The sequence below is a fragment of the Syngnathoides biaculeatus genome, chromosome 10, assembly GCF_019802595.1.
Source record: "Syngnathoides biaculeatus isolate LvHL_M chromosome 10, ASM1980259v1, whole genome shotgun sequence".
Taxonomy (NCBI): Eukaryota; Metazoa; Chordata; class Actinopteri; order Syngnathiformes; family Syngnathidae; genus Syngnathoides; species Syngnathoides biaculeatus.
Genome location: NC_084649.1, coordinates 18247774 through 18273872, shown reverse-complemented (window position 1 = coordinate 18273872; position 26099 = coordinate 18247774). Strand labels below are relative to the sequence as shown.

The window sequence follows — 26099 nt, the reverse complement described above, 5'->3', positions numbered from 1 at the left end:
GATGATACATTGGGTTTATATTAAGAACAACGTGGTAACCACGGATCAGACCCGTCAAAAAAAACCCGGAACAGGGGTGCTACTTTTCAAGCAGCCAGCCTCTTGCGAGCTACCGACGACGGGGGATATCGACCTGAACTAGAAGAAGTTGCAAATCAACTCTTGTGGTTTGGTTCAAATGAAAATCGAAATTTGCCTCGTAAATGAATAAAACAAGGCCTCAAAATTGTAATCAAATACCTCAAATGAGTACCTCGAAAACAGCAGCGCTTTGTCTAGGATCTTTTTTATACATACATGAACCGTGAACATGCAGTATATCTGCTACCGTGACAATGAGGTGCTTTTCTCTCGATAAATTATTAAAACAAAACAAAAATCCCGCTCTTCCACCTTCCTCTCTTTGTCATGCACACACTCGAGGCTGACAATGAGGCGCTCTAAAGCAGCCACACCAGCCCACAGCCCCTGTCCACATGAAGGCTGTCAGGTTGTTTGTTCAAGTTTTTAGAAACACGGTTTTAACGTCATTTTGCCACTGCATCATGCATACTTTATTACAGACATTAATATAAAATGCACTCAACAATTGTCTACTGGAACAATGTACAGAGTAGAATCAACTTAACATTTGACTGTTTTATTCACTACAGCCATACAGCTAAATTTCTTCCTGTTTACATTTTATGAAAGAGAGTGGGGGGGGGATATTTTATCATTTGTGGTAACAGATTTTTGCAGCACGGTGGTTCAGCTGGAAAGTGTTGGCCTCACCTTTGAGGAGTTTGCATGTTCTTCCCGTGCCTGCGTGGGTTTTCTCCAGGCACTCCGGTTTCTTCCCACATTCCAAAAACATTAATTGGACACTCTAAATTGCTCGTAGGTGTGATTGTGAGTGCGGCTGTTTGTGTCTATCTGCCTTGTGGTTGGCTGGCAACCAGTTCAGGGTGTACCCTGCCTCCTGCCAGTTGATAGATGGGATAGGCTCCAGCACTCCCGCGACCCTCGTGAGGATGAGGGGTTAAGAAAATGGATCGATGGATGGATACATATAAAAAAAATAATAATCATGTCAAAACAAACAGAACAAGGGTGGAAAGGATCAATTTTACAAACGCATCAATGGACTGCATCCCCGAACCCTCCTGCCCCCCACCAACAAAAAAAATTACAAAATATTTTAAAGCACCCTTAGTTTGTACAAACGTGACAGTTTTGTTTATCCCTCGTTTTTCGCTTTCGCTTCCACCCACGTTTTTGCCATTTCACTTGCAAATGCATTTCTACAACTGTCAAATAGACTTACCACAATAGTTTAGAAGTAAATTACACTTCCCAACTGTGCTCCGAAATCCAATACCAGACTTGCTATCCAACTCTTTCAGCTCGTGATTGTGGTTTATATCTTTACTTTAGTGATCGATGTTAGTAAACGGTCTTAAATGACGGAAATAAAAAAAATAAATAAATCATAAGTGCGCTATTTTGATTGTCACATAACACACGCCGGAGCAGAGAAGAGACACCGACAAAGCGGGCACGTTTCCTTTAAGCATCTTGCAACTACAGTACAATAATGCAAATGGCGAACTCACGACCATGAAAAAGTGGATCGGGCAGCTGTCACCAATCTCGAGCCAACACGGAAGCCTTGCGGCGGCGCTAACACCTGACACATTTAATCAAGGGAGAGGGTCAACATTCAGGCCACCACCGTCTGCAGGGTAGCTGCTGAGGATCTTTGCAAATAAATAAGAAATCAGTAGTCGATCTCCTTTTATGCGAGTCCAATTTATTCTGCCTTATCTTTCTTGAACAAGTATGCGGCAACCACAAATTGTATTTATTTTAGTTAGCTATCTGTTTACCGAAAATGTACTGGCTTCAATTGATCGACCCTCAAAAGGATAAGGAATACAATACTTTGCGTCCTTACCTTTGATACCTGTTCTGCACTCACGGAATTCTTTATTTAGCACAATCAAATGAGATCTGGATCTAAATTTCTGAGGAAAAAAATGATAATTAATGAATCATCCATCCATTCATCCAACAATTTCCCAGTTGAGCTTTAGCCTATTCCTGCTGACTTTAGGTGAAAGCCTTGGAACAGACTGGTCACCGTTTTAGCACATCCATCCATCCATCCATCCATTTTATCAGCCGCTTATCCTCACAAGGGTTGCAGGAGTGCTGGAGCCTATCCCAGCTGTCAATGGGCAGTGTCATGAGCGGGGCCAAGAGGGGCGTGGCCACGCCACTGCTCTGGGCCGTGACACCTGTCACCGCTCACAGCTGTTTCACATTGCGACTGTAATTAGACAGGCATTTAAGTTGGCGTTTTTGTCACTGGCATTTGCCAGTTTGTTGCCCTGAGTTAATGAGTTGTATTCACTGACAGTAGGAATCTCCACCACTGAGAATAGTGCAGTGGTGAGTTATCCTCATCACACCGTTTCTGTGCCACTACAGTTTAGTCCTGTTTATGTTTCATAGGGATAGCCAAGTCGTAGTTCATGTTTCCTAGTTTGTCTCCTGGTCATCAGACCTCACTTCACGTTTTTGGATTCCGCCTTTGCTTAGCGTTTTGTGCTCGGACTGCTTACATGTGTATGACCCTGTTCCTTGAATAAACCATGCCTAACATCATGCTCGCGTCTCGGAGTTCTGCATTTGGGTCCAGCCCTGCTCCGATGGTTTGTGACAGGCAGGAGGCCAGCCAATCGCAGGGCACATAGAGACAAACAGCCGCAAAACAGCCGCACTCACAATCACACCTAGGGGCAATTTGGAGAATCCAATTAATGTTGCATTTTTCTGGACGTGGGAGGAAACCAGAGTGCCTGGAGAAAACCCACGCAGGCACGGGGAGAACATGAAAACTCCACACAGGCGGGGCTGGGATCAAACCCTTGACCTCAGAACTCTGAGGCCAACACTATAGAGCTGACCCACCATGCTGCCCCATTTAAGCGCAGAGTACAAAAAAAACAACTATTTACACTCACATACAGCAAACACAAACAATGCAAAGAATTTAAGTTTGTTTTTCCAAATATGAGGGTAAGCCAGATTCTCAAGCAATTGTTTTCAATGGGATCATCTCTATGAATGTTCTGGAAAAACCTATTTTTAATCAACAAACGATTCCACACGACCCAAACCAAATTCTCAAACGGCTATTCTGCGCATCCTTAAGGAGAGCCAATAACGGTTCCATAAAAATTGGGAGCCCATCAAAGCTACGTATATTAATTTGCCACAGTGGTATTTCCAATCCAATATTTTGCCCGTCTCAACGAGTTCAATCAGGTTGCCAATATACCAGAAACTGGAACGCAGTACCCCAGTAATATTACCAGACTGTGTATCTAATGAAGTGTAGTATTTGCACAGGTTGGTTTCTTTATTAAAGCTGCCATCGCCTCCAACCACAACAACTTCTGAGGGTTTCTAGATTGTTTGAACATGTTTAAAGACAGACATCAAATAGAACGAGTTTCAAATTGGCCTTTTAATTAAGCGAGGCGCATTTCAGCGTCTGACATCACGCTGGAAAATTAGACTACTAAACGGCTCAGGTGTTGTCACTTTGTGCTTGTAAGTTCTTCGCCGCGGTGATTGACCGCTGAACAAAAGGTACATCCCTTCATGATGCGCACATCAAAAAATGTAAAGAACTGACATTAACAAGCAGTTCTGTGAATGCGAAGGTCACTGGATCACTCCTTTTAATTTGCTTCAGTAGCAGGAGACCTAAAATAAAGAGCTACAACGATACATTTTCTTTTTAACTTTACGTGATGTTAGACCTGAAACTGGAGGTCACTATCATCATATGAACAAGTCTCTACAAAATGAGCTGTGAACTGACTTTAAGTTGCGTAGTTTTTAAGAAATCTGTTAAATGTTTAAACGTTTCCCATGCAGCAAAATATGTGAATTTACTTGTCAAGTTATTTTTATGATATAGGATGTTTAACATCTGACCCTGATGTGGTTACATAATCAATAATATGGAACAATACATCCATCCATATTCTTTGCAGCTTATCCTCACGAGGGTCGCGGGGAGTGCTGGAGCCTATCCCAGCTGTCAACGAGCAGGAGGCGGGGTACACCCTGAACTCGAGACAGTCGCACTCACAATCACACCTGGGGGTAATTTAGAGTATCAAATTAATGTTGGATGTTATGTGCAATATGGGAGGAAACCAGAATGCACGGAGAAAACCCAGCCAGGCACAGGGACAAAATGCAAACTCCACACGGGCGGGGCTGGGAATGAACCCGGGACCTCAGAACTGTAAGGCCCATGCTTTACCAGCTGACCCACCGTGCCACCTGAAACAATACAAAATAACAAAACATATTTTACCTGGTACAACACCCATCCATCCAACATCACGCCTAACATCATGCTCGCATCTCGGAGTCCTGCATTTGGGTCTAGCCCCGCTCTGATGGTTCGTGACAGGCAGGAGGCGGGCTACACCCTGAACTGGTTGCCAGCCAATCGCAGGGCACATAGAGACAAACAGCTGCTCTCACAATCACACCTAGGGGCAATTTAGAGTGCCCGGTTAATATTGCATGTTTTTGGGATGTGGAAGGAAACTGGAATGCCCGGAGAAAACCCACGCAGGCACGGGGAGAACATGCAAACTCCACACAGGCGGGGCTGGGATCAAACCCGGGTCCTCAGAACAATGAGGCCAACACTTTACCAGCTGATCCACCGTGCCGCTCTGCTACAACAATAAATAAAAATGTAAGCTAAATATGCCGACTTTATTCTGTCACAGTGGCATTCTGGAGTGCACGACTGCAACATTAGCTGGCTGAAGGGAACACAATTCTGTAGAGTACAGCAAGGATTGGATTTTGAGCTGCTTAATTTGAGCTGATAGTGATCCCTTAAAATGTGTCCATTTGTGCCTGGCTCCTATGGGTATGATGGTGTTCCTAGAAATGTCAACAGATTCACGAGCAGTTGTGATTGATTCTTGCAATGAGGGAAGTATTTTACCTAGTCTATGATTAATTTCCATGGCATTACAGAGGAACAAGATCAATTTGTTGCAAACAGAAATTGAGGAATCAAATGTGTCTTAATTCAGTACAATGATTATTATCAGGAAGATGGGATTACGTACTGTACCTGTAATTACTGCGTCTTAATATATTCAGCGACACTCCGTTGGGAGTATGACGAGTACATAGCCTCGAGAAATGAGCAACAAATTTAAGTCCCGTTTTAAAATGGTTTCAACTGAATCTGATTGCCTCATGTCAGCAGGAAGATCCAATAAGGGGAAAAAAAAAAAAAAAAAAAAGCCCTGTGGGCTTTTGACCTTTGCAAGTCTATGGACAGACAGGAGCTCTGTGTTCTGAAATCACAGGGCAGTATACGCTGTACGATACAGTATGAATGCTAAGTATTGAGGGGGATGCTTGTTTAGTACATGGACATTTTTACTGGATGAGACAACACAGGAAGACAAGAGTAATATACTATTTTTTTGTTGCAAGTAACTGCACGATCTGGAGGACTAAATCAACAAAGCACTCCACGAATAAATTCTGCGTGAAACAAAAGCAAGGTTTTGCATCACAAACGGGGGATACTACATTTTTTTGGCTGGTGGAAGGGAAAAAAAAACACATCTTTGATATTCTGATCAAATGCGATGCTGAAAATTTAAATCTCTTTGGCTTAAGAAACTATTAGTAGAACAAGCTAGCATACATTAATAATTAATCAAAGATAATGTCTTCAACATCTATGGAATGGAAACAATGTGCTTTCTAGAAAACACAAGCAGTAATTGAGCTGTTAATGTACTCATTTTGGTATGAGAGATATACTGGACTGTAATTCATTTCGTCATACAGTTCATGATTTGGCCAAGTAACAAACTACAGTAAGAAATGCTGAAGTACAAGCATAGAGCCTTGGGGTACTCTCATATTCATGTTCAAGACATGGAAGGGTGGGAGACCATATTCTTTGTAATGGGACCATAAAGGTCTAAATACTAGGACTAGAGAGGGAATAACTTGCCAATAAAAGTAATTTCACATTACCAACAATTAATATATCACATTGTAATCAATTTCTATTATTCACTGGTCGTGATAATGAGTCGCTTTCATCAAATGTATTATTAGTTAATGATCAAGAAAATTATGGATCTCAGCATCCCTTACTATCATACACGTACAAGGAGAAGTATACAACAAAACTTTAATTTTGACTACCATAGCTATGCAGATGACACACAGTTATATTTCGCAGTGTCTCCAGATGGCTACAGTTCAATTGAGATATTGTGCCACTGTCTAAATCAGATAAATAACTAGATGAGCCAACATTTTCTTCAACTAAATCACAACAAAACTGGGACCTTTGTTCTTGGCAGTGAAGAAAAGAGAATTGCTGTTAGCAAAAACCCGGACACTCTATCTTTAAAAATCAAAGACCAAGTCCGAAACCTCGGTGTTCTGATTGATTCCGACCTGACTTTCAACAATCATATCAAATCAATCACAAAAACTGCCTTCTATCATCTGAAAAACATATCTAGAGTGAAGTCTTGTATGTGTCAAGCAGACCAGGAAAAGCTCATCCATGCTTTTATCTCAAGTAGACTTGACTACTGTAATGGTCTTCTGACTGGACTCCCCAAAAAGGGGATTAAACAGCTGCAACATTCTGACCAAAATAAAGCGGTCAAAGCATAGAACTCCAATCCTGAAGTCCTTGCACTGGCTTCCAGTCAGCTTTAGAATAGATTTTAAAGTTCTGCTCCTGGTCTATAAATCACTAAATGATTTAGGTCCTGAATAGATGAAAGAAATGTTCAGGGAATGCAAACCCAGTAGAGCTCTGAGATCGACTGACTCGGGTCAAATAATGGAGCGCAGAGTCCAAAGCAAACATGGTGAAGCAGCATTTGGCTACTACGCTGCACACAAATGGAAGAAGTTGCCAACAGAGGTGAGGTCAGCCCCACGTGGGAATGTTTTTAAATCCAGGTTGAAAACTCTTCTTTTTTCCTCATGCTTTTTAGAATATATCCACTTTTTGATCATATTACTTGCACTGTATGCGGCTTTAATTGTCTTTTTTTTTAATATTGTGTTTTGTCATTTTTATCGTTTTTATCCCATTTTAAATGTTTTATCTTTGTTTTCAAATGCCTTTAATCATTCAAAGCACATTTGAGTTACCTCGTGTATGAAATGCACTATACAAATAAATTTGATTTGCTGACTACTAATACTACTAATGCCAAAAAAATATATAAAATAAAATGATTCACTCTTTAAAGTTAGAGGACGCTTTAAGGAGGGAGCAGCATGTTATACAGTTATAACCTTGTGGTGTAAAAGTAAAAAAAAAAAAAAAAAAGCCAAATGGGGAAGAAAAATACACTCTGTTTATCTTTTACAGGATTTGAAGATCACATCTCATCTCATCTCAGGTGATGTCACACGTGATAGTTGCAACTGATATTTAGTTTCCTTGTACTTTTGTGGCATATTTTTCCCAGAACAGTTTGGCTCAACTCCAAATTGCACAACATTTGGGGACTTTGAAGGTTCCACTGTACTCAGTTTGAACCTCAGCAGATGCTCTTGGGGGGTGGTGTGGGGGGGGTATCTCTCACATACCTAAAAGTAGCTCATAATAAGGCTGGCAAGCATTGAGGTGGCAGAAACTGGAACGAGATATTTGTAAAAATATGTTGCTTCCAAGTGTAAGAATTCTGTTTCCCACCTCATTTATTTGATTTACAAGGATGTCTTTATTGCTAGAGGAGCACCTGTGACACATTTTTCCTTCTTTGTCTACCATTCCCTTGTGTCTTCTCCCCCCCACCTACCCTTTTGTATACAGTATGTGCTTGTGTGTGCGGCTGTGGCGGCGGCGCTCTCGCATTCCCCATCTAGCACACCGCCGACCATCCGTCAGCAGCACATCCCGCTCGGCGCATTCACCGCCCTTTGTCCGATGATTACTTTACCCCGCAGATAACATTTTGTGGCCTCGCAGTCCACTGAATTAACACCGGGAAACACTCCGCACCCGCCTCGCCTTCTCCTCGAACACTTAGCATCCAGCTTGTAATCCCCGCTGTGCTCTGTTTTGTTTACGCTCATCACCCACGCCCACGTTTACATCCGCTCGGCGCTGCTGGTCCTAACAACAAGCATCTGTTAGGTTTGTGTCATTAAGGAGATGCACGGCCATGTAGAGCAAATGATGGCGGTGGACTATTTCCTCCTTTGGATGACTCCCCGCGAGCTAATTTGGGGAGGTTATAAGGCAGCGGGGTGATGTTTAAGACATCATTTGTGACCAGAAAGTCATTAGTGAGCCAATTCGACGGTTTCCCCTGCTTTTCGGTGACTTTTACTCACTCGCACTGATGCAGCCTGACGATCACTGTACTCCTCTTTGGTGGACACACAGAAGGACCTGTAAAACAAAAATGAAAGCAAATTCCATAAAAAAAAAAGAAAATTGAGGGGAGTGTGTAAGCCATGATACAGCGCCCCTAAAGGAACATTGGACAAAACAAAAACAAAAAAAGCCTAACTGGTTTCTCATTGTAATGAGAAACTCTCATTGTAATGAGTAACTAGTCCATTTCATGTGTGCATGTATAAAAGACCCTTATTCCTTATTCAGGAAGCTACCGCTAGCAGGTAAATAAGCTACGACTCATTGGGAAAAAAAAACTGTTTTCTCATTGTAATGAGTAAGTTTTTCTTTGTAATGAGTAACTAGTCCATTGCATGTGTGCGTGTATAAAAGACCCTTATTCCTTATCCAGGTAAATAAGCTATGATTACCTGAAAGCAGGAAGCTACCGGTAGCAGGTAAATAAGCTACGACCCATAGGTAGGCGTTTTTGGACACTTTCATTGTAACGAGTAACTTACTCATGAGTTACAATGAGTAACTTACTCATGAGTCATGTTCTCCCCGTGCCTGCATGGATTTTCTCCGGGCACTCTGGTTTCCTCCAACGTCCCCAAAACATGCAACATTAATTGGACACTCTAAATTGCCCCATACTCATGAGTAAGTTACTCATTACAATTATTTTCAATGGGTCATAGCTTATTTACCTGCGAGCAGTAGCTTCCTGCGTTCAGGTAGTCGTAGCTTATTTACCTGCTAGCGGTAGCTTCCTGAATAAGGAATAATGGTCTTTTATACATGCACACAAGAAATGGACTAGTTACTCATTACAATGAGAAACCAGTTTTTTTTTTTTTTTTTTTTTAAATGTCCGTTTAGGGGCTCCGTAACATGGCAAACACAAACGCTTGAAAATAATCCAGTAAAAAGATGTGTTTATGTCCTCAACTTCTATTTTCTGTAGCTCTTTTTTTCATTAGGGTAGAAAAAGGTGGGGCACACTCGGGACTAGTTGCCAGTTGCTTCATTTGGACAAGCAACTATTCATACTCACATGAACATCTGCGAAGAATTGAAAGTCTTGAAACAACATGCATGTTTTTTGAAAGCGGAACGGAGCTGGAGTACCCAGTGAAAACCCATATTGTTCTTTTACACTGAAACTGCTCATTTTTCTTCCCTTTTAACACTTTATCAATATATTGTTTTTCAACCAACACTTTGTCCATTTTCCAAGCTGCTCATCCTGACAAGGGTCACGGGAAAGCTGGAGCATATCCCAGCTAACTTCAGGTGAAAGGCGGAATATACCCTGAACTGGTTGGATTCCAGAAATATAAGCATCCAATTGAAAACATTTTTGATTTAAGTTCAGTTTTCAAAACGTTATTTTTTATTCGTTATCCAAGCTGCTCAACCTCACAAGGGTCACGGGAAAGCTAGAGCATATCCCAGCCAACTTCGGGTGAAAGGCGGACTACACCCGGAGCTGGTCGGCAGTCAGTCGCAGGGCAGATATCGACGCCATCACTGAGCGGTCTATTGGGGGGGGGGCAACATGGTGGATCAGCTGGTAAAGCGTTGGCCTCACAGTTCTGAGGTCCCAGGTTTAATCCCGGCTCTCCCTGTGTGAAGTTTGCTTATTCTCCCCGTGCCTGCGTGGATTTTCTCCGGGCACTCCAAAAACATGCAGCATTAATTGGAAAACTCTAAATTGCTCCTCGATATGATTGTGAGTGCGACTGTTGCCTATCTCAATGTGCCCTGCGATTGGCTGGCAACCAGTTCAGGGTGTCCCCTGCCTCCAGCCCGAGACAGCTGGGATTGGCTCCACCACTCGCCGCGACCCTTGTGAGGACAAGCAGCAAAGGAAAATGGATGGTCTATTGGGGTGATTGGAGAATTTTTCTTCCATGAGACATCTGGTAACATGTAAAAAAGTTACCTGGACATGCTGCAGAATGTTGCTGCCCCACAACCTTTGGCAAGGAATAATTTGACAAATGTTTGCTTGATTTTTTTTAAAACTAGATTCCCTACCATGCCCTCCCCAATTTGTTAGGTTAGAGAGGAATCTCCTGACATCAAGTTTCCTGACTGATGGATGAGTCAAAGAGTCGAATGCGCTCTCCTCCTGACCTCGCACCTTGGAAAATTTTTGCGAGGCTGTAACAAAAGCAAGGTGCATCGTGTGCCACTAAACCCCGTGACCTGTCAAGAGCTTCAGGAAAGAATCTGTACAGCCCGTAGTAAGGAGGCCTGCGTCGGAAGGTGACTGAAGGTCGTCGAAAATAGAGGTGCTCATGTGGAGGTATACAGCGACTTTTCAAGGCACTGGAATGCAATGTCTAGTAAGTTAGTCCATATATTGCTGCATATGGACTGTACACGTGTACATTACAGATGTAATGCAACTGCTTAGTATGAGGAGGAGGTGGTAGATTTGTAAAAAGAGACTTCCCGGAATGGAATTCTGACATAATTCTGCACATGCACACAAATTCCCTTGACAGAACAGGTACGGTTCAATATAGCGGCAGGTACAAAAGACGAGATATACATGTCGTCACCCGGTTTCGTGGTGATTTATCGCATTATGCAAATTCTTTTCCATTTGCTGCCCAACAAATGGAATGAAGCAAATCTTGTATACGATAATTGCATTCAAGTTTTACCTGATCCGTTTGCAGTAATCGACAAACGGGTCACAAATCCCTGAACCTTGTCTGCCCTTACCTTTAGCGATATTTACATCTACTGAAACGCCTTCAATAAACACCAAAGAATTCATGAAAGCCTTTGAAGGCAAATATGGTGGATGTCCAGAATATAATCTATGCCCCAAAATGAAAAAAAAAAAAAAGAGCTCAGGAGTCAATATTAGGCACAGATGACATCATTTATGCAATAGAGGAGCATTTGGACAGCCAAGACTCAAGCAACTATAACAAGGGGATCCGTGAACTCCACGACCGCTGGGACTACCATAATTCCCGTCCAACAAGAGCGCACCTTGTTATAAACCTCAGCCAGTACATTTTTAAAGGAAATAGCATTTGGTACATACGTACGCCGCAGCCGTGTAAAAGCGGCAAGTGCCCACATTGAAACCGACTTTGAAACACGAGATATTTACAAAGAAAGACAGTACACAGCGAGTTAAACTCTAGCGCAGCCACGCTAATGGTAGCGTGGCCACGCTAACAGGGCCGGTTAAAAAGAAAACATACTAGCAAAAATCACAGAGACACAGCAGTTACACGCTCGTGCAACGCTAGGGTAGGGCCGGACCGGTAAAAGTCACTTCCTCGGCACATATATTCCATCTGTCTCACTGTCACTCTTTGAGTGTCCCCTTGCGGCCGTTAGACAAAAATGCACAACTTAGCCGCATCACCACATAAGCTGCAGGGTTGAAAGCGTGTGAAAAAAGTCATGACATATCGGCCGAAAATTACGGTATATTGAAAAAAAATGTTTCAGGTTGTCGTTGAGAAAAAAATAAGTACCACAGGCCACAATATTTTCAATCACCCCTCGTATTTGTGCTTTCATTCCTACAACTACAAAAATTGTTTGAAGAGTGAATGCATGTATACAGTAACGGGCCAAATGTCAAAACAGCAGCAATATTCTCAGCATCTCCCGCGGCACTAACACATCCATTAAAGGCTTTAAATTAGAATTAATGAAGCTAAGGGCTAATGACGCTACACATACTGGAATTATCGTCAAAGCTTTCCATTCACTCGGGCGTCTCTCTTTGCACGCGTGTGGTGTGCAACAACAGCAGAGTATGAGTTTAAATTTCCCCTTGATGGATTAGATTGAGGAATTATGATGAGTATAATATAGATTGTATAAACTGTATCGATACATGTGTGCATATACTGTATTTTACACACAGTATATGTCATAAAATTACTGTATATATGTGTGTATACAGTAAAGTGAGAAAATGTCCTGGACTGGTGTCGTGAAAATATATATAAATATATATATATTTCTATTAAATCCAAACTACATAGTACAAGTTTTCCCCTTCAAAGTAATCCCCTGGAGTCTAATGCACTCCCCCAGCCTTCTCTGTCACGCCTTCATGCACTCCTTGAAGGATCCTCGATAGCTGCGTCGCCACAGTCATCTATATGTCGTCCACGTCTTCCAAACTGGTGCCCTTGATAATCCCGCAGAGTTTGGGGGGGGGGGGGGGGGGAATCACACGGAGCTAGGTCAGATCAGTCGGGGAGGTTGCTCCAAACTGTGATGGCAATGTACTGTATTTCTCGGCCAGGTTCTGTCGGCTGTTCAGGGCATTATGAGCGGGTTTTTTTCAACGTGAAAAAGCCACAAGTTGTGTATTACCTCGTCTCGCACAATGAAAAAAATGCAAAATGCCATCGGCTCTCTTTGATGGCGTGTTGGTTGTACATTTTAGCTTTGAAATACATCCAAGAGGACACACCTCATATACAGTGAAGAAAATAAGTATTTGAACACCCTGCTATATTGCAAGCTGTTCCCGGCATAAATCCACGTTCTTTTCATTTTTTCATCATTATGACGCTCACACTCACCCCAGGTGTTTCATAAGTACAGCATTATGAATTATAGCCATTAAAGAAAAAGAAATAGTGCACAGGGAAGAAAATAAGTATTTGAACACGCTGCTATATTGCAAGTTCTCCCACTTGGAAATCATGGAGGGGTCTGAAATTTTCATCGTTGGTGCATGTCCACTGTGACAGAGATAATCTAAAAACAAAAATCCAGATATCACAATGTATGATTTTTTTTAAATGATTTGTGCAATACAGCTGCAAATAAGTATTTTAGATGCCTATCAGCTAGAATTCTGAGCCTCAAAGACCTGTTAGTCGGCCTTTAAAAGTCCACCTCCACTCCATGTATTATCCTGAATCAGATGCGCCTGTGTGAGGTCGTTAGCTGCATAAAGAAACCTGTCCACCCCATACAATCAGTAAGACTAAAACTTGTAACATGGCCAAGACCAAAGAGCTGTCCAAAGACACCAAAGACAAAATTGTACAACTCCACTAGAAAGGGCGACGGAGAAATTGCCAAGGATCCTCGTGAAAAAAGGCCCACTGTTGGAGCAATCATTAGAGAAATGGAAGAAGCTAAACATGACTGTCAATCTCAATCGGAGTGGAGCCTCATGCAAGATATCACCTCGTGGTGTCTCATTGATCCTTACAAAGGTGAGGAATCAGCCCAGGACTACACGACAGGACTCAATGACCAGAAAAGAGCTGGGACCACTGTTTCCAAGGTGACTGTTGGTAATACACTAAGACGTCATGGTTTGAAATCACGCATGGCACGGAAAGTTCCCCTGCTTAAACCAGCACATGTCAAGGCCCGTCTTAAGTTTGCCAATGACAGCAAATGTATGATACAAAGGAGTCATGGAAGAAAGTTTTGTGGTCAGATGAGATCAAAATTGAACTTTTTGGTCATAATTCCACTAACCGTGTTTGGAGGAAGACAAATGATGAGTTCCATCCCAAGAACACCATCCCTACTGTGAAGCATGGCGGTGGGAGCATCATGCTTTGGGGGTGTTTTTCTGCACATGGGACACAACGACTGCAATGTATTAAGGAGAGGATGACCATGGCCATGTATTGTGAGATTTTGGGGAACAACCTCTTTCCCTCAGTCAGAGCATTGAAGATGGGTCGTGGCTGGGCTCTTTCAACATGACAATGACCCGAAGCACACAGCCAGGAAAACCAAGGAGTGGGTCCATAAGAAGAATATCAAGGTTCTGGTGTGGCCTAGCCAGTCTCCAGACCTAAACCCAATAGAAAATCTTTGGAGGGAGCTGAAACCCGGTGTTTCTCAGCAACAGGCCAGAAACCTGTCTGACCTAGAGAAGATCTGTGTGGAGGAGTGGGCCAAAATCCCTTCTGCAGTGTGTGCAATTCTGGTGAACAACTACAGGAAACGTTTGACCTCTGTAATTACAGGTAAAGGCTACTGTACCAAATATTAACATTGGTTTTCTCAGGTGTTCCAATACTTATTTGCAGCTGTATTGTATTGTAAAAAAAAATCATACATTCTGGATTTTTCTCGTTATATTATCTCTCTCACAGTGGACATGCACCTACGATGAAAATTTCAGACCCCTCCATGAGTTCTAAGTGGGAGAACTTGCTATATAGCAGGGTGTTCAAATACTTGTTTTCTTCACTGTATAGTGTATTCGTAATTTTTATTTACATTTTACAAAATGTCCCAACTCAGTGAATTTGTTTTTTTTGTAATCATACACAGTACGGGAAGCATCAGACAGAAAAGAAAATCATTACTGACAAATGTTAACTGCAGATTACTATCAGAAGTTGCCATTTCATCTTCTGCAGGTAATTTCCAACGAAAGGAATATTAATAGTTTTGTTGTTGTGCACAACATGCTGTCAGTCAGCGCACAGACTCCTTTATTTCATGGAAGAACACACGTCTATAAATACTATCACCCCAGTTAATTGTGATTCTATGCATATGGAAATGTATATGGATAACTATTATTATTATAATATTATAGTAATATTATAGTATAATATTACTATTATTACATTATATTATAATATCAATACATGTGAGAGAGAATGCCTATAAAGTGGATATGTAAAGAGCAAAAGCCACAGTGTTTATCCTAGGCACTATGATGAGCGTGTTAAATATGTTGGTGGGCTTTTTTTTAATATATATATCAGACGTTCCCGTGGGCGGTTTTAACCACAGGCTATCTTCTGCAACCCTCTTTGTAGAGGTTCCGCATCACGCCATAACACCACATAATAAATATGAATGTCCCTGCGATTCGTGCTGGGCAGGAATTGCAAATAATCATCATGAAAATAGAATAATCTACAGTCGTCCTATACAAACATTTAAAAGGCCGAGCGCGTTTGGGTTAGCTGCCTTTAACTTCTGTGCGAGCCAGATGGTCGAAAAAAAGTCTCCACGGAGAGGTGGGGATTCTATTTTTTGTCTAGAGAGAGAGAGAGGAGAGAGGAGAGAGAGAGAGAGAGAGAGAGAGAGAGAGAGAGAGAGAGAGAGGAGAGAGAGAGAGAGAGAGAGAGAGATAGAGAGAGAGAGAGAGAGAGAGAGGAGAGAGGAGAGAGAGAGAGAGAAAGTTTCGGAGGGGAAAAAGTGCCACAGGTCAGACACAGCAGTTCATCTTCTGCCGCACATTATTTAATGGAAATTGAATATTCGTGAACCGGAATCGCCGCCCGTGACGGTGTCGCAACGAGGCGTCGGCAGCATCCACAGCTTTCGGGCTTCTTCGTCACCCACACACTGCGCGGCGTGCGAGGTGGATGAACATATGGAGAGCGCTATGATGGTCTCTTAAGTGGTTCTCTCATTACAAGAGGCATCATTTGAAGCTAGAACTCAGCGAAGCAAATCCTACAAAATATACCTTCCCATTAACTTGTTTGTGGAAAGGTCATTGCCCGCTGTCATTATATTTGCCCTTCAGGTATAGCTCCAAGGTCATGTTTAGTGGTCACCTCCGAATGAGAGAGGAATAAAGTGGGAGCTTCATTTTTCACGGTGCGAGATATCAGCACAAACACACTAATGTTGGACAAATATCACGGAGAACCCGCTGTAACGGACGACGCCCCAGCCGGCGCCATTAATCTGTTAAATCGAATACATTTTATCAAGCAGATGCTAGCGTAAATAGCATAAAAAGCATAATGATGAGCTGATGACGAGCGTGGATTAGAGTCAAGGTAGCGGCTCACATCGAATTTTCGAAGGCACCCTCTGTGAGCAATGAAAATTTACTGTATCATATGTATATTTTTATGATAAAATATTACATTTTACACAGCAGTCGAATGAAAGTACAACTTTTTCCACAAACCCTCAGTACCGATAAACATCTATGCAATGTGGCAAAAGAGGCCATTTTTTTTTCCTGATACAACTGATTAATAGGCACTTGACTACTCAATTTTTGATTGTTTTAATTTCTTATTTTTTTTAGGAGAAGAAATACAATGCATACAGATCAGGAATGAGAATGACCAATTTGCAAAAACACTGAAAATCTCTGCACAAATTATTTTTTTTATAAAACACACTGTGAAATGGTGACCTCTGCTTACTTCTAACAGTGTAAATACAGGTCAATCATAATATTTTGAAAACTTAAAATACAAGTCCAAACAACCAAAATAATTTTACCAAACGTCCTACATAAAAACGTAGACTGAGCGAAATGTATATCAAATAGGCTACTCCACTTACAAGTTATACTTGAGAAAAAAGTACACAAGTAATTTGTTTTATATATATAAGTGAGCGATACAGATAGTCCTAATCGTATTAACGGTTGTCAATTGTATAATATTTAAGAAATTTACGTCCTACTTACCGTTGTGTTTCCTGGTTTGGATACGTTCCTGGTTATTTTTTTGCTCCTATTGGAAGACATAGTGCACAGCACTTTGCCGGGAACGTCCACTTTTTGCATGTGTTCGGTCAGACATGTTGATACCGTTTTGGTTCCAATCTGCACGGTTACACTTTTTTCCAAGCCATGCCCATCTGAAACAGTTTTTTTACCCCGTGGTTTTTATCAATTTCCCTGGCACGATCTTCATCTTTTCGCTCCAAGACCTTCACCATACTGGCAACAGTGCAGATCACCGGATAACATATGCGTAGGTATGTCTATAAGTTAACTATGCCGTAGTAAGCAGAACGCTTCTCTATGAAATGTTAACATCAGAGTGAAAATACCGACGAAATACTGCCAAAATGCTGCCGGAAATCGGAATGGTTGTCGGTATTATAAACACCAAATTTTATGCAAACAGATGGAAATTCCGTAAACAGATAGCAACGCCGTTTACCGCGATCACAGCTGTGACTGATTTCACGACGAGCATTGCCGATAGATGCTGGCGGCCGGTCTTGATTACAGCCTCGCCCCGCGTCAAGCCATACCCTGCCCTACCTCGCCCCCCCCAAATTTTCTCAACGGATTTACACATTTCACAAAAATGACAATTTCAGCTGAAAAACTCAGAATTCTGCAAATCCATGGACAATTCTCATCCCTGCAGATAAAAAGTATGATACTCATACAGATATAAAACTAAGATGTCCTGAGCGACACTAGTGCACTGCGTTGCTTGATTTCTTACAGAGCAGTCACTCCATGAACTGAGTCATCTTTTCTCGTGATCGTAACACGCTTTCTCACAACTGCAACACATATAGATTCTCTATTTATATACAGAACCTACTCTGTTACAAATGTGATGTTCCCAAACTTGGCCAACTCCCAATGTGACATTTCTCTCGGTCATAATCGACCCGAGGTGTCGAGATTTGCCCCGCTAATCTTTATCCGCGCGGTGGATGACTGGTTGGCTAGCATCATCATTATTGACAGTTCTGAGGACACAGGTTGGAATCCGCCCTCGCCTGTGTGGAGTTTTACGTGTTCTCTCCGTGTACCTAAAACAGTATATGCTTTTATAACATGATTGTAACGTGCTATTTTCTCCTTAATGCAGGCGCACTGATGGAGGTAAAGGCTTTCATTTTGCCCCCAACTATCATCACCAAATTTCTCACAAGCCAGAAATCCATCAAAATTCCATCATTGCGCATAGTGCCAATTTCTCCTGATTTCCCGCTGTATACTCCCCCCTTGCTAATGACAAATAATGGCACCAGAAATCAGGCCCAAATCAAATGAGTAAGGCTGACTTACTTCCTTTATCAACAAAAAAAGTTTTCGCAAGCATTTGAATGATTTAAAAAAAATAATTCATGCTTCATACAACACCAAACAATCAAGATGTGATTAAAAAGTAGAATTTTATCTGAAAATGAAAAGGTTTCATAGAGGGTGGCATTTGCTATTGAGGCAAGGCAAATTTATTTGTATGGTACAATTGAAGCACAAGGCAAAGCCATTGTGCTTTAGAGAGGCATAGAAAAAATGATGCCGCTCAATACAAAATAGCAGGATAAATGACAAGAAAACAAAACAGTAAAATAAAACCGTTAAAGTCACAAAACAAGCAGGATGGTGGAAACAAGAAATAATATTTATGAAAACGCAGCAGGGACTGATTGGTGGGGTTTTCAAGCCAGATTTACATTCAATCGACAGTTTGAGCAGATCTCGGGAAATCTTTTTCACAGTCGAGCAGCACAGACGCACGACGCTGCCTCACCTTGTTCGGTTCTGGTTGCGGAAGCGCTCGGTAAGCACCCGACGACCCGTGGGGATCCTTAAGTCTCATGGGGAATTGAAAGGTCTTGAATTGATTCTGATTCAAGGCAATTCAGATCTTTGTAGAATGATGAGTACGATTTTAAAATCTAGGATTTCACTGGGTGGCACGGAGGGAAATTGGTTCTGAGGACCTGGGTTCAAATCCCATCCCCGCCTCCCTGTGGCTGTGTGGGTTTTTTCCCCAGGTAATCCTATTGACTCTCATGTCCCCAAAACATGCAGGATAAGTGAAGTGAAAACCCTAAATTGACCATAGGTGTGAATGTGAAAGCAAACGGTTGTTTGTTTCTCTGTGCTCTGTGATTGGCTGGCGACCAGTGCAGGGTGTACCCCGCATCTCGCACGAAGATAGCCAGGATAGGCTCCAGCACACCCGTGACCCCAGTGAGGATAAGCGGAATGGAAGATGAATGGATGAATGAATATTTGACTCTAGATTTAAGACCTGTCTGCAGCATTCGGGACCAGTTGCAGCGGTCAAACAAATTTTTTTGGTTTGTTTTGTTTTCCAAGCCTGTAAAAATGTTTCCATACAGTTCACTCTACTTTTTGAACATACTATTTTTTTTTTTTTACTTCTCAGATGTGTTCAGGTGCTAATGCTATCAGTAGACTTTAAAATTCATGTCAGCAAACAAGACTGTAATAACTAATTTCTCACTTGATTTTTTTGGGTGAATTTCAAAACCTGTGAAGCACACATGCTAGCCACCCATTATTTCATCATTTGACATAGATAAATTTCAACATTTTTTTTCCCTTTAGATGATGATTGTTGGGCCTTAACTTGCAATTTGTGCAAGTGTCTTTCTGCCTTCACTTTTTGTCTTCAGTAAAAGCTGTCGTTGACCAAGTATCAAAACATCTTGTTTATAATGACAGCAGTCACTATGATTTGGCGCCATCGCACTCACAAATCAAGCATGAAAAATGACGCACGTAAAATTTGTTACGTGTAGAAATACATAGATATTGAAAGACGTTGCTTATTTTGTGTAGTCTTGACCAATGTTCCCTCTAAGCTGCGCCACTGCACACTTGTCGCACACTCTCAACACACATCCAGCGCAGTGAACCATGGCCTGATGTCTTTTTTTTTTAACACGGAAACACACATTCTCTAACAACAGCTGCTGCTGAGCCTACTTCTACTTCCTAGTTTACCTGACACCGCCCCCTTCTGCTCTTAAAGGGGTACACTCATAATTACAAACAGAATACACACCTGCAACTTTATATCTGCGGGCATGACTAGTGGACCACCACCTGTAATTTTATATCTGCGGGCATGACTGACCACATCTGTACATTTTTCAAATCTGAGTGACTGTGACAGCATGTTTAGTTATTATTCATCCGGTTTCATAACATCTGTCTGACTGTGAGCAGAGAGTGTAGTATAGCCCCATACATCTCGCAAGCTCGTTACTTCGGTCAGCAGCCACATCATCAATTAACACCAGTCGGCCTGTTCCATTAGCGGCCATACAGTGCCTTTGACACATGATGCGTATGCTCTGAATGGAGAGTTTCCTTTCATCCCCCATCAATTTGACGTGACTCGGGTTAAATTTGTTTTTCCTGTTACTGAAAATTACTCGAGATGTTAAACTCTTGACACATTAAGATGTCTCTCGATTGAAGAGTTTGCCTGTTGCTATTGTCCAAATACATTTTGACCTAAGTGTATGACCTTCTTAAGACTGAAAAAAACAGAAGGTTCATGCTCTGCCTAACCCTTGTCAGTTTGGTTATAATTGTGCACATGTCATAAGCCAATTTCGTGTGCTAAAAATTGAGACAAACAGAGGCTACTGCTGTGTAAAAGCCTCTTGGCTCCGGCGGTGTACAGCTGTTATTTTGTGAGCCGCGTCTTGAAAGGTCAGAAGCAACTAAAGCCCAAATTTGAAAGAGTTTGAACTCGATGGCAATTCCGTCAGTGCAGCGCGCGGGCCAAAGGTAGGGCCAAAGCCGAGCAAGGCTACGCGGGAATTGATGGAGTGATGAATGACTGGAGGAAGGGCCCCGAATTGAAAGTGGTCCGCGTGTTAAAATTCGCCTCACAGGGTGAAAGAATAGAGGAGCAGATGGCTGCAATGTCTCTTGATGCCGAGAGAATAGAATCTGTTGATCGAGTCAAAAAGGCGGGAAGTACATGAAAACAAGAGTAATGGTATAAAGACTGGGACCATATGGAAGGAGATGCAAAATACTGCATGGTGACAGACACGTCGCAAACGCAACAGGACTGTGCTTCCAAAAACGTGCCGCACAAAAGGGATCGTGTGCGCATGCTGTTGAGGTGGACAAAGCAAGCTTGCATTTATTGTATTTGACGCTGAAATGTCAGCGGTGATTAACTTTCCCGTTGGGGAAGTAGATATTGAAAATGTCAGAAAATTCTGCAGGGGGGGGGGGCAGGGAAAATGTACAGTATACGGGAAGACCAAAAGCAGAGACGATAAGGAGCCGTTCATTTGTGAAATGACAATGGAGGACTTAAAGCCGTAATGTTGCACTCAGTCAGTGCCATTTAAGGGCTGTCGGGTGGGGGCATGGGTGGTTGCGGGGGGTGTATTATGTGTGAAATCACAGTTGGGGATTGGACTGATCAGGCAAGAGTTCATTGTGATTAAAGGACGCGTGAAAGTATGAGTGCAGAAAAGAGGTCTCGCTTATTACATTTGCTAAACGTGATGAGAACAGATAGAGAAAGGCCACAGAGGCAATTTTGAGGTAAATGCACCAAAGTGGACATGAAATACTCCCAAAGGCCGAAATGGCTCTGCTATATTTAGCAAGCTGGGAAAGGAATGGCCCATTATCAATTAGGGAACAGCACGCAGTTACGAGGGCTACGACATTAGCAGGACCGTGACACTGGATCATGTAAACACACGAGCCGGGACACACCATTGTACTGAAATTATTGAACTCATCGGAAATTCCGTCGATTTGTAAATTGCACAGAAGTATAGTAGTTTGCAATTAACTAATAACACAAGATCACATGACATACTGTACGATCATTGCCATGGTGACCCTCGATTGGCGACTTTTGGAAGAGCCAGACAGTTCTATGTTGTGTTGTCAGCCGGTTATGACATACACTTTGTGTCCTACTCGACTTCATGTTCACAAAGACGTGATGTTATATCAGACAGTTCTCTCGCCTGCCTGCATTAGCTTGGCAAAGTCGAAATCTTATTGAAATAAAGTCTTTATTCTACGAGAAGAAAGTCATACTAGGTGTGAATGTGAGCGTTATTGGTTGCTTGTTTATAAGTGCCCTGCGATGGGCTGGCAACCAGTTCAGGGTGTACTCTGCGTCCTGCCCGAAGATAGCTTGGATAGGCTGCTGCACTCCGACGACCCTTGTGAGGATAGGCGGCTGAGAAAATGAGAATTCATGTGTAATATCACGAAAGAAAGAAAATCAAACACTTTTATTCCCCTGTAAAAAAGTCATCCTCTTACAAGACTAGACATTTGATATGAAATTGTCACCTTGGCTCTTAATGCACAAATAACTGCATTTGACTTCCTCCCCGCATTCCTTGTCAGTGATTTTGATACAGAACTGCAATCCGTGAAAAAGGCAAAATTGCAGAAACCCCTGTAACGAATAGGTAGCGTGTAAGGTGATATAAATGACTTGAGAAGGCAGTGTCATGCCCTGTGGGGAAGGGACTTGACAAGTACCAAAGAGGACAGGACGCGACAGGGCAGGACAGGATAAGACAGGACAGGAAAGGCGTTAGTGAGCCACGTGGCATTCCCTTGTGTGTTGAACTGTGGCTCTGCAGTACCAATCAACTGGAGAACTTTCCAGCAGTTGAGACTACTGTTTTGTATACAAGCTCATACTGGAAGTAAAGGTGTGTTGGGTTTTCTTAAGGAACATGATGTGTCATTTTGTTCACGTACTTTAGAATATGGCTTAAATAGTGGATTTATTTACAGTATGTTCAATTTGGAATAACCATGTCCCTTAATTTCCGATCTTCGTTACTACCGTAATTTCCAGCCAATAAGCCGCGACTTTTTTCCACACGCTTTCACCGGCCCTGTAAGTGCAGCGCGAGTGTTAGGATTAGCGCGGCGACGCTAGCGTCAAACACTCTGTGTGGCGTCTTTGTAAATACCTCGTGTTTCAATGTGGGCACTTGCAGCTTTTACACGTCTGCGGCCCATGTATGTAGCAAATGGTATTTCCTTTACAAATGTACTGGGTGAGGCTTATAACCAGGTGCGCTCTGTAGGTCGGGAATTGCGCTACTAAACATTAATGGTTAATGCTCAAGTTGACTAATAACTAATCTTCCGACTCGGCCATCTATCGCTGTTGTCGGACTACAAAGCTCTGCGGGGCAACAAAAATATTCAGCCAACATGGTGACAGTCTTCACACGTCTGTGTGGTTTCGCAAAAAAAAAAAAAAAAAAAGCTTAGTTATTGTTTACAAGATTCTTAATCAGCGGTACCGACAGAAAGTGAAACTGCGTATTTGCCACTGTAATGTAATGTCTAATACTTCGGACATCAATTATGAGAACAAGAACCAACAAACACCAATATCAAGAAGCTTTACAACACCGATGTCAGTACACTATGGGTGCTACAAGCGGGTCGAAATATTTTCCGAAAAATGAGACCTGTAGCTACTCTATCTTTAAATACAATAACACCATAAGTAAAACACAGTAAAACAGAGAAATGGTTATTTAATTTTTTTGTGTGTGTCCTGCCTACCATGTCGTATCTCACAACCATTCTACATACTGTACTGTAGAACACAAGGTGGAACACATTAACATTACAATGAGTTTAAATTATTCGTTTGCTTCTATACCTCTCCATCAAAATATGTCTTTAGGTGAAAACCGATCCTTGGCTCAATAAAGGTTCAGGACCACTTTATTGTGCTGAAAAAAAAAATAGACTTCATTGATGAATCGACCTTGACATGACTTTTCTCACTTTCCCGACAGGGACGACACACTGTCGTCTGCAACTGTCTAAAGTTACAGTACTTCACAGCAGATTACCGATAAAACACGACTGACTTCCTGGTAAGACCTTCAGGCGGTATTGTTTGGCTTGAACACACTATAGCATGACCCATGGGAAAATGCTCTTGCTGCAAATGTTCACTTAAAGAAAGAATATTTAATGTGGGAGAACTCTCCAGAGCTTTGGAACTTTTCTATGTGAAGACTTCTAATTAGGTCATATTTTTTAGTTTATTCTGTAGTCCCGGGCTTCGTTCTCCTTTCAAAGCCGGAGCTCTTAGCCAGTTGTGGTCCTTACGGCTCGCTTGTGTGGCGTCGCTTCTGCTTTACCTTTCCACGCGTGAGCCCTTGTTGCTGTGCCAATTAATTATTGGGCCTGCAGGTCATCATGTTCCGCACTCTCGCCGCGGTTGTGTACACACGTTTTTTTTTTTTTTTTTCCCTGACGATTCACTTCACCAAGAGCCAGTCAATCAAATATTGCCTCAACCTAGTGCAGACATACTTTACTTTAAGAAGATTCTTGCTTTGGGGTCCCTCCCCATACCCCCACTTTTTTTTTTTTTTTTCCTTTGGTCATTTTCCAGTGGTTACACACTATTCCTAGAGGAAGTGTCGGTATGAGAAGCGTCTGCCAGGCTCACGGCCTGACGAGTCACTTTGAGGTATACGTGAAAATACTGTCATGGCTGAAGGCGCTGGCAAATTGTCAGCCGTGCAGTCTTTAACCTTAGAGCTGCAGGAAGGAATCTTCCCCTCTTTCAAATTAAATGACAGTGCATACATCACTTTTATTGTGGCGCTGATTTATTCAGGTCTCAAGTTAGTGAATCATTATAGTCACATTTAACACCAAGGAGCATGTGGCGGTACGTTGGGAAAAGCTAAAAGAAAAGCACGATTGATAAATCCACGCTTTAGACATGGCGGCTACGTTGGTGTATACGTTAGTCATAATTAAGCTGTACGAGTTTAAAAAAAACAACCAATCACTTATCTAATCACAAGAAGCAGCAATGTCTATTTACAGTAAATGACCTGTTAATGTACTGCAAATACTTGTGTACTGTATACTGAGTATCTTTGAGTACTTTCTAATTATTATATTAGTGTTGTGGTCCATTAGTCTGCCATGAGCAATCTTCAGGGGTGCCGCGGGAAATTATCGCATTCTACTGAACACGTCCAAAAAAATATTTCAGACAAAAGGTGGAGTACGCCCTGAACTTATCGCTAGTTAGTTACATCTTTGAGGGACGTAAAAAAAAGTTACATTTTCATTTAAAAAAAAAAAAAAGTTTAGAACAGGGTGGCACGGTGGATGAGCTGGTAAAGTGTTGACCTGACAGTTCTGAGGACCCCGGTTCGAGCCCGGCCCCGCCTGTGTGGAGTTTGCATGTTCTCCACGTGCCTGCGTGGGTTTTCGTCGGGCACTCAGGTTTCCTCCTTCGTCTCAAAAACCTGCAACATTAATTGGAGACTCTAAATTGCCCCTAGGTGTGATTGTGAGGGCGGTTGTTTGTCTCCATGTGCCCTGCGATTGGCTGGCAACCAGTTCAGGGTGTACCACCTTCTGCCCATTGACAGCTAGGATAGGCTCCAGCACTCCAAGACCCTCACGAGGATAAGCGGCAAAGAAAATGGATGGATGGAAGTTTAGAACAATAGAGGTCTAACTTTATCCCCCCCCCCCAAAAGTATGACAAAATATTCTCATAAGAATAAAGCCCTTATTTCCAAAAAGTGTTTAACCTTACTTATGGCATGTATTTTTTCCAATCCATTATCAAAATGATGAGTATAAACATTTATTGCAGTTAAAATGAGGACTGTGATGATCTTATCATTTGATACAGTATTTTTTTTTTGGTATTATTTTTACTGTGGCTCAAATACTCATTCATGGCTGACTCAGTAATAATAACAATAAATATTTGAAGCATTAAATGTCTCCAAGCAGAAAATGAAAGGGTTACTGTTGAGTCTTATCTTTCTGTGTGCAAGAAATTACTTCCCCCCTCCCCCTTTCTATATCACAGAGAGTAGAAACTGATGAACTAAGTGCAGTGCAGAAGGTCTTTTAAGCAGAGCGAAAGATTACCTTCCTCGATTATGCAGTCATTTCAGAGAGAGGTAAAGGTTAATGATGAAAGGAGGGCCGCCGTCTGTGGTCTAAGGTCTCATACTGGCAAGAAGGGGATCGCTCACTAATGTTTTATTGGAATAACTCCCCACACCAAAACTGTCTCGATGCTTTCTGGGTCTTGCTTGGTTCCTTGGGTTTCCTCGTCCAATTAAAAAGAAGCTAATGGACCGGAAGGCCCGCTCAGCTGGCAAGGGTGTCATT

At 42.1% G+C, this 26099-nt stretch overlaps 1 long non-coding RNA gene across 3 annotated transcripts in view; it reads left to right on the top strand.

The window, feature by feature from the left end:
* Positions 1-26099, top strand: part of LOC133507197 (uncharacterized) — a 53633-nt gene that overhangs the window by 23100 nt on the left and 4434 nt on the right. For 2 of the 3 annotated variants that reach the window (XR_009796763.1, XR_009796764.1), the window contains exon 3: positions 7457-7487. The exons of the other annotated variant lie outside the window; for it this stretch is intronic. This is a non-coding gene — a long non-coding RNA (uncharacterized LOC133507197). The remainder of the gene's footprint in view (positions 1-7456; positions 7488-26099) is intronic. 3 annotated transcript variants of the gene reach the window in all.